Genomic DNA, 6,907 nt, shown 5'->3' with positions numbered 1-6,907 from the left:
AAAAAAAAAAAAAAAGAAGAGGAAATGATATATAAAATGGCACATATTATAGGAACTAATTCGTGTAAATCTATAATAACACATAGATATGCAGATACATGCAAATACGCAAATCATTTCCTGGAAAGAAAGAATAAGAACTTGTTGATGAGGAATGCTTTGGAAAGAAGGCACCAAGAAAGGAAAGATTATTTTTGGACATGAATATATAAGATGGATTTATGTAATATATGTGAGATGTAACATCTATTTCTTGGCCAGGCACTGTCACTCATGCCTATAATCCCAGCACTTGTGGGAGGCCAAGGCGGGCGTGTTTCTTGAGCCCAAGAGTTCAAGACCAGACTGGGCAATGTCATGAGACCCCATCACTACACACAAAAAGATAGCTGGGTATGGTATTGCATGCCTATTGTCCCAGCTACCTGGGATGCTGAGGTGGGAGGACTGCTTAAGTCAAGGAGGTTGAGGCTGCAGTGAGCTCCGATTGTGCCATTACACTCTGGGTTTGGCGACAGAGCAAAAGCCCTGTCTCTAAAAAAAGGAGGAGACTGGACACAGTGGCTCATGCCTGTAATCCCAGCACTTCGGGAGGCCAAGGTGGGCAGATCACCTCAAATCAGGAGCCTGAGAACAGCCTGGCAAACATGGTGAAAACCCATCTCTAGTAAAAACACAAAAATCAGCTGAGCATGATGGCGTGTGCCTATAATCCCAGCTACTCAGGAAGCTGAGGCAGGAGAATCGTTGGAGCCCGGAAGGTGGAGGCTGCAGTGAGCCAAGTGCTGCAATTACAGGCATGAGCCACCGTACTTGGCCACATCAAGGTTTGGGTGCAAGAGTACATCTGGTTATAGACCGCAGAAGCGTAATCCCCTAACCGCATTAGATGTTATTTTACATGTAGGAAACAGCCTGGACCAGAGTCTGTTTTGAGACAGGGTCTTGCTCTATCACCCAGGCGGCAGTGTAGCGGCACGATCACAGATCACTGCAGCCTCAACCTTCCCAGGCTAAGGTGATCCTCTCACCTTGGTCACCCAAAATTCTGGGATCACAGGCATGAGCCACCGCGCCCAGATTCATTTAAGGAATATAGTGACTCGGGCAAGAGACAGGGTGCCCTGTGCTCTATCCTGTTTTGTTGTCTTCACAGCCTCTTTCTGGAGAGCTGCAGAGATATGTCCCGGAGTCAGGGGCTTTGTGAAGTTATGCTGGAAATCAGAAATGTACAAACCTGGCTTAACAATTGTTACTTTCTATCACATTGCCGTGACAAAATACCACAGACTGTGGGGCTTAAACAGGACAGGGGGATGGAGCAAGACTTTTTTTTTTTGACATGGAGTTTCGCTCTTCTTGCTGAGGCTGGAGGGCAACGGCGCGCATCTGCCCCGGGGTGTTCAAGCTATTCCCCTGCCTCAGCCTCTCAAGTAGCTGGGATTACAGATGCCTGCCACCATGTGGTGCTAATTTTGTATTTTTAGTAGAGACAGGTTTTCACCATGTTGGGCAGGCTGGTGTCGAACTCCTGACCTCAGGTGATCCACCCACCTTGGCCTCCCAACCTGATGGGATTACAGGTGTGAGCCATTGCCCTCAAGCATGGGCAACAAAATCGAAACTGTTTCCAAAAAAGAAAATGGTGGTGGACGCCTGTCCCAGCTACTGAGGAGGTTGAGGCAGGAAAATCACTTGAATTCAGGAGGTGGAGGTTGCAGTGAACCAAGATTGCGCCACTGCACTCCAGCCTGGACAACAGAGACTCCATCTCAAAAATAAATAAATAATAAAGAAAAAGAAAAAGGCCGGTTGCGGTGGCTCATGCCTGTAATCCCAGCACTTTGGAAGGCTGAGGTGGGTGGATCACCTGAGGTCAGGAGTTTGAGACCAGCGTGACCAATACGGAGAAATCCTGTCTCTGCTAAAAATACACAATTAGCCAGGTGTGGGGGCACATGCCTGTAATCCCAGCTACTCGGGAGGATGAGGCAGGACAGTCGCTTGAACCTGGGAAGTGGAGGTTGTGGTGAGCAGAGATGACGCCACTGCACTCCAGCCTGGGCAACAAGAGCGAAACTCCATCTCAAAAAAAAAAAAAAAAAAAAGGAAAAAAAAAAAAGGAAATATTAAATTGATGAACATGCAGATGTGGTAACAGTCAAGAAACAGGGGCAGAAAGGAGACACAGCAACGTCTTTACTGTGGTTTTCTAGGGAAGTAGGAAGTATCTGCGCGGCCCACAAACAGGCTTCAGCCTTGCCTTACATGTTCATTTCATTTAAAAAAACAACCTTCCACTATGAACTACGGTATGGCGTTTCCTCAAAAAATTAAAAACAGAACTACCAAATGACCCAACGCTTCCACTTCTGCTTTATACCTACAAGAACTGAACTTACTGGAGACCAGCCTGGGCAACACAGTCTTTACAAAAAGTAATAATACATTAAAAAAAAAAAAAAAAAAAGCCAGTCACAGTTGCTTACACCTGTAATCCTAGCACTTTGGGAAGCTGAGGAGGGAAGATCAGTGAAGCCCAGGAGTTCAAGTCCAACCTGGGCAACAGAGCAAGAACTCATCTTTACTAACAATGAAAATAAAAATCAGTTAGGCATGGCGGTACCTGCCTCCAGTCCTAGCGACTCCAGAGGCTGAGGTGGGAGGATCTCTGGAGCAAAGGAGTTCGAGGCTGCAGTGAGCTATGATCGCACCACTGCAATCCAGTCTGGGTGACAGAACAAGACCCTGTCTCTAAACAGAAAAGACCATGGTTTCTAATTCTAACAGCAAAGTGCATCCTCCAGTTGTTCGTGGTAGAGGATCATATACCTGAAACTGTGACAACTGAAAAAAATGGCGTTAAAAACAAGGGAATTCCAGCCAGGCATGGTGGCTCCCGCCTGTAATCCTAGCACTTTGGGAGGGCCATCCCGAGGTTGGGAATTTGAGACCAGCCTGGCCAAAATGGTGAAGCCCGGCTCTACTAAAAATACAAAAACTAGCTGGGTGTGGTGGGAGGTGCCTGTAATCCCAGCCACTCAGGAGGCTGAGGCAGGAGAATCCCTTGATTCTGAAGGTGGAGACTGCAGTGAGCGGACATTATACCACTGCACTACAGCCTGGGCGACAAAGCGAAACTCTGAGTCAAAAAAAAAAAAAAAAAAAAAAAAAAAAATTTCGACAAGTTGGTTAGGTTGAGAAAACACACGATCAATTTGCAAAATCACAGCCAATACAAATGGAGCATCGTCTCTCCATAAGCAAAAGAGCACGGTTTAGAAATCAAGAAAATGGGCCGGTGCGATGGCTCAGGCCTGTAATCCCAGCACTTTGGGAGGCCAAGGCAGATGGATCACAAGATCAGGAATTCAAGATCAGCCTGAACAACAGGGTGAAACCTCGTCTCTACTAAAAATACAAACATAGCCAGACTTGGTGGCTCACGCCTATAATCCCAGCACTTTGGGAGGCCAAGGCGGGTGGATCACGAGGTCGAGAGATTGAGACCATCCTGGTCAACATGGCGAAACCCCGTCTCTACTAAAAATACAAACATAGCCACACGTGATGGTGCATGCCTGTAATCCCAGCTACTCAGGAGGCTGAGGCAGGAGAATTGCCTGAACCCAGGAGGCGGAGGTTGCGGTGAGCCGAGGTCGCACCATTGCACTCCAGCCTGGGTAAAAAGAGCGAAACTCCATCTCAAAAAAAAAAAAATTAGCCAGGCGTGGTGGTGCGCACCTGTAGTCCCAGCCACTCGGGAGTACTCAGGAGGCTGAGGCAGGAGAATTGCTTGAACCCAGGAGGTGAAGGTTGCAGTGCGCTGAGATCACGCCATTGCACCCCAGCCTGGGCAACAGAACGAGACTTTTTTTAAAAAAAAAAAAAGGAAATCAAGAAAACATCTCATTTATATTAGTAATGAAGGGACTAAATATTTAAAAATTGAGTTACAAAGTCTGCAAGATCGGGATGAAAAGTTGTGACGGACACAAAGGAATTCCTCAATAAACAGGGGACAGCCCCTGTTCTCAGAAAGGAAAGCTGTCATTAGCATGTCAATTCTTCCAGAAGCCTGTAAAGTTAATGCGATCCCAGATACTGGGGAGGCTGAGGCAGGAGAATTGCTTGAACCTGGGAGGCAGAGGTTGCAGTGAGCTGAGATCACACCACTGTACTCCAGCCTGAGCAACAGAGCGAGACTCTCTCCCCTGCTAGATTTTTAGAGGATGTGCCAGTTTGAAAGTTTCAACCCAGCCATTCAACTCCTAGAAAAGTAGCCTAGATGTAGATACACATGTGTATACAAATCTATGTCCAGCCACCTCTCAGTGTCCCCAGGGGATTAGTTCCAGGACCCCATGTGGTACCAAAATCAGAATATGTTCAAATTCCTGATATAAAATGGCATAAGATGGGTGCACTGGCTCACACCTGTTGTCCCAGCACTTTGGGAGGCTGAGGCGGGTGGATCATTTGAGGTCAGGAGTTTGAGATCAGCCTGACTAACATGGTGAAATCCCATCTCTACTAAAAATCCAAAAAAATTAGCCAGGCATGGTGGCACATGCCTGTAGTCCCAACCGCTCGGAAGGCTGAGGCAGGAGAATTGCTTGAACCCGGGAGGCAGAGGCTGCAGTGAGCCAAGATTGTGCCACTGTACTCTAGCCTGAGTGACAGAGCGAGACTCTCAAAAATAAAATGGCATAGTGTCTTCATATAGGCTACACACAATCTCCTGTGCACATTACTTTTTGACATAGTCTTGCTCTGTCACCCAGACTAGTGCAATTTCGGCTCACTGCAACCTCCACCTGCTAGGCTCAAGCAATCCTCCCATCTCAGCCTCCCAAGTAGCTGGGACTCCAGGTGTGCACCACCATGCTCAGCTAATTTTTGTATTTTTTGTAGATACGGGGTTTCGCCATGTTGCCCAGGCTGGTCTTCAACTCCTGGCCTCAAGTGTTCCTCCCTCCTTGGCTTCCCAAACTGTTGGGATTACAGGCGTGAGCCACCATGCCCAGCTAGAAAAAAAGTTTAAATAAAGGCATTCTAAGAGATTTATTGTATAACATATTGAGTATAGTTAGTATGTTGTATTCTTGTCCAGGCCCAGTGGCTCATGCCTAAACTCCCAGCATTTGGATATGCCAAGGCCGGCAGATCACTTGAGCTCAGGAGTTTGAACGCAAACTGGGCAACAAAGTGAGACCCTGTCTCTAGGAAAAATATAATAATCAGCAGGAAGGCGTGGTAGCTTATGTCTGTAATCCCAGCACTTTGGGAGGCTGAGGCAGGCAGATCACTTGAGACCAAGAGTTTGAAGCCAGCCTGCCCAACATTAGCTGGGCCAGGTGGCGGGCCTGTAATCCCAGCTACTTGGGAGGCTTAGGCATGAGAATAGCTTGAACCTGGGACGTGGAGGTTCCAGTGAGCTGAGATCACGCCACTGCACTCCAGCCTGGTGACAGAGTAAGACTGTCTCAAAAATAAAAAAAATTGGCTAGGTGCAGTGGCTCAAGCCTGTAATCCCAGCACTTTGGAAGGCCAAGGTGGGCAGATCATGAGGTCAGGAGATCAAGATCATCCCAGCCAACATGGTGAAACCCCTACTAAAAATATAAAAAATGGCTAGGTGTGATGGTGCATGCCTGTAATCCCAGCTACTCGGGAGGCTGAGGCAGGAGAACCACTTGAACCCAGGAGGCAGAGTTGCAATGAGCTGACACTGCATCACTGCACTCCAGCCTGGCGACAGTGAGACTCCATCTCAAAAAAATAAAAGAACAAAACTGATACACATATTAATGGCATGGATGAATCCCTAAGGCATTATGCTGAGAGACCCCAAACTCAAGAGCCTATGCCGGCCTCAACAGGCAAATGTCACCTACGGAGATAAAACTGGATGCGAAGCTGCCCAGTGACAGGGAAGGGGGAGATCAAGTGGGAAGAGCCATGAAGTGACCTTAGGTGACAGAGACATTCTCTGTCTTGAGAAGGATGTGGGCTACAGTGCTGTTTTCACTTCTCAAAATTCAAGCCGAACATTTAGGACCTGTGTATTTCATATTCTACCCCAATTTTCAAAATAGAGGAACAAGAGAGATTCCTAGGTAAGACAACCTTCAAAGTGCAAGTCAGTTTATGTTTTGAGACAGAGTCTTTGTCACCCAGGCTGGAGTGCGGTGTCGCAATGGTGGCTCACTGCAGCTTTCACCTCCCAGATTCAAGTGATTCTGCCTCAATCTCCTGAGTAGCTGGGACTACAGGCACATACCACCATGCCTGGCTGATTTTTGTATTTATACTAGACAGGGTTTCACCCTGTTGGCCAGGGTGGTCTTGAACTCCTGACCTCAGGTGATCCACCCACCTGGGCATCCCAAAGTGTTGGAATTACAGGTGTGAGCCACCACACCTGGCGTAAAGCAGTTTATTTTTGAGACGGGGTCTCTCTCTGTTATCCAGGCTGGAGTGCAGTGACAATGTCTGCTCATTGCAACCTCCGCCTCCTGAGTTCAAGCAATTCTCTCACTTCAGCCTCTTGAGTAGCTGGCACTACAGGCACATGCCACCATGTCTTTGGTAAGTTTTTGTAAAAGCAGTCTTAATAGACTCTATCGATGGGCCTGGTGGCTCCCAGCACTTCGGGAGGCCGAGGCGGGTGGATCACCTGAGGTCAAGAGTTTGAGGCCAGCCTGGCTAACATGGTGAAACTCCGTCTCTACTAAAATACAAAATGCAAAACTAGCTGGGAGTGGTGGCAGGCACCTGTAATCTCAGTTACTCAGGAGGCTGAGGCAGGAGAATCGCTTGAACCCAAGAGGCAGAGGTTGCAGTGAGCCAAGATCACGCCATTTCCCTCCAGCCTGGGCAACAAGAGCAAAACTCCATCTCAAAA

This window comes from Cebus imitator, unplaced genomic scaffold, assembly GCF_001604975.1.
Source record: "Cebus imitator isolate Cc_AM_T3 unplaced genomic scaffold, Cebus_imitator-1.0 Scaffold263, whole genome shotgun sequence".
NCBI lineage: Eukaryota > Metazoa > Chordata > Mammalia > Primates > Cebidae > Cebus > Cebus imitator.
Note: the sequence above shows the minus strand (reverse complement) of the source record.